This window comes from Montipora foliosa, chromosome 9 (genome assembly GCF_036669935.1).
Source record: "Montipora foliosa isolate CH-2021 chromosome 9, ASM3666993v2, whole genome shotgun sequence".
In the NCBI taxonomy this organism is placed as follows: Eukaryota; Metazoa; Cnidaria; class Anthozoa; order Scleractinia; family Acroporidae; genus Montipora; species Montipora foliosa.
The window spans coordinates 11,992,271-11,994,770 of NC_090877.1; the positions used below are offsets into that span (position 1 = coordinate 11,992,271).

Genomic DNA, 2,500 nt, shown 5'->3' on the forward strand with positions numbered 1-2,500 from the left:
GAACACTGACTGCCAGGATTGTTGAGTGATCCAGGACCCAAACTCACGCATCCTGCTAGGCCTCAAATCACGCCTCCATATTACAGAGTTGGTATTCTTAATCGGTGCACACATAGACGGAACAATGGAGATAGTGTAATGATCGCTTGTACCCAATTTAGGGAGCTGCTTAGGAGAGGTGAACAAATTTGCACGGTTGGTCAGACACCAGTCTAGGATGCCCGAATCCCTGGTTAAAACCTTAATGATCTGGCTGAGGTTCGTTATACATGTAGTTTCATGTAGAGAAAGTCCAGTGCTGGCAGGATTGAAGTCGCCAGTTATAAGTATCAACCCTTCTGGGTGTTGCTGTAAGAAGGACCCAGTGTTCACTTGTAGATGCTGCAAAAGAGCCCGATTATCATCTGAACCACAGCTGGTGGACTGGTACACCACAGCCACAAGAATCATTGACACGTGACGAGGTAGACGGTGCGGACGCAGTTTTATCCACAATGACTCAATCTCCGGCGTTTCGAAGTCGTAAATACGAGAACAGGGCACCGAGGAGCGGATGTAAATGCAAACTGCGCCGGCGCACGAAGGTCTATCACGTCGAAAACAAATGAAATCTGACAGATGAATAATAGAGTCAGAATGAGTGTCATTGAGCCAGGTTTCGGTGATGATCACAATATTAGCGTTATTATTATGAACAACAGCTTGCAATTCATCCATCTTGGAAACAATAGATCGAACATTGCTGTAAATTATATTGGGAAGGAAAAGCTGTTGCGATCCCCCAGAATGTGAGAGAGAAGCCGCAAGTGGGAGGCCTGTGGAGAGTGTAGACACAGGTAAGCCATAGTATGTTCTTCGATTTCTTCCAGCCCGTTTTCCACGGCAAGGTTTCCTAATTCCCAGACTGCCCAATTTAGACCAAATATCAGCAGGAAGACGATCTTTCGGATATAACTTCCTTATCGACTTGAGATCAGAACTGGAGTATCTGATTCTGTTTGGAAAGTCCTGACCAAGTAATCCAAGATGGCGTCTCGAAGGTATCGAACCAGCTGCAAGTTGAAGGCCATAATATACCCAGTAGTAGCACGGTGGAAAAACAAAGTACACCAAAGGCAGTATTGGTACATTAGGTAAAATACTGAGCCACATAGCGACTGACGACCCAACATTAACAGCAAAAAAAAGCAAAACAAACACGGAGCACATACATGGACGACCGGCTGCCATAAGCGCCGCTGACCAGCGCCAAGAAGATTGACTTTTTGTCGTTTCAAGCACCGAATCTCTGGCTAAAATGTGACCTACTTAGTTTCTTCTCAAAGGGCTTTGAAAACATGTACACGATTAATAAAACAATTTCGCGGAAAGAGTAACAAAATGGCTGCCAAACCTTGACATTCGAGATCTTGCACTGCTAGGTTCTGTCTTAAATGACCTTTTCATCACTTTCTATTAACTGGTACCCCTCGGCTTCTTAGATTCACAGAAGTTTTATCGACAATTCTATGAGGTCGTGTTAGATATTTAAATGACACAAGGTTATGATGGAACGGTAAACAGCTGAACTCTAAGTCTTCGCTCTTCGAAGCTTTCGGTACGGCATAGAGATTTCGGACACAAAACAACCACAAGGAACAATAGCTTTTATATTATGCCTCCGAATTGTTAGAAGAAATAGCGGGAGGTCAAGAAACCCGTAAGACCAAAAGTTTTTGCTGACAAATTTGAAGGAGAGCTAAAGAAAAAGCTAAGCGTGCGCGTTCTCCGTTTTAAGCCGAACTACATCCCTCACAAATCTAGTTGCAGACTTACTGCCGGAATGATTCAGTGGAATTCTCCAATGTCTACACTCTTTCATCAACTTTTCCTAAAAAAATAAGGACTGAGCAAAATTAAGAATCGATGCATGTGCTTGAACAAGCGAGGCTTCGAGATCACCTGAAATCACGCGCACTTGTCATGATTACAAGAACTTGTTTTGTTAATTATTTAACGGTGAATTCCTACCTTGGCGCACAGAAGGCCTCGCAGATTCGTCTATTTCGGCCATGCTTCCACCCGCAGGTTCAATTTGGTGAAAAAATTGGATCAAATTTAGATCATTTCGATCAACATCAAAGAGTTTCGGAGCGTTTTCTGTTGTTATCCGGGACCTCAAAAATTGAGCAAATAAACGATTTTGATTGGTTTAAATGACAAAGAGCATTCATTAGCAAGTGAAAATGGACGAAATACAAACATTGCGAAAAAATAAAAACGCTAAATTATCTACCTTTGGCTTCTTCCGAATTGCCATAATAAACTTGATAAATGGTATAATTTCTTGGTATTCGTGTAAAGAAGTTGAGCGTCTTACGATGTAATTGATTAATGTTTCAACAAGAAAACTTTTTGCCTGGGTAATGTACCTGTACGTTCAAATATTAAGAAAAAAAATTAACCGGGTATTCATTCTCCTACCCCTCGAAAACAATATTATTTTCGAAACATGATACCT

At 41.8% G+C, this 2,500-nt stretch overlaps 1 long non-coding RNA gene across 1 annotated transcript in view; it reads right to left on the bottom strand.

The window, feature by feature from the left end:
* The window catches only part of LOC137969349 (uncharacterized), a 9,358-nt gene extending 7,229 nt beyond the window's left edge, over positions 1-2,129 (bottom strand). The window contains exon 1 of the long non-coding RNA XR_011116655.1: positions 2,011-2,129. This is a non-coding gene — a long non-coding RNA (uncharacterized lncRNA). The remainder of the gene's footprint in view (positions 1-2,010) is intronic.
* Positions 2,130-2,500: the final 371 nt, after the last annotated feature.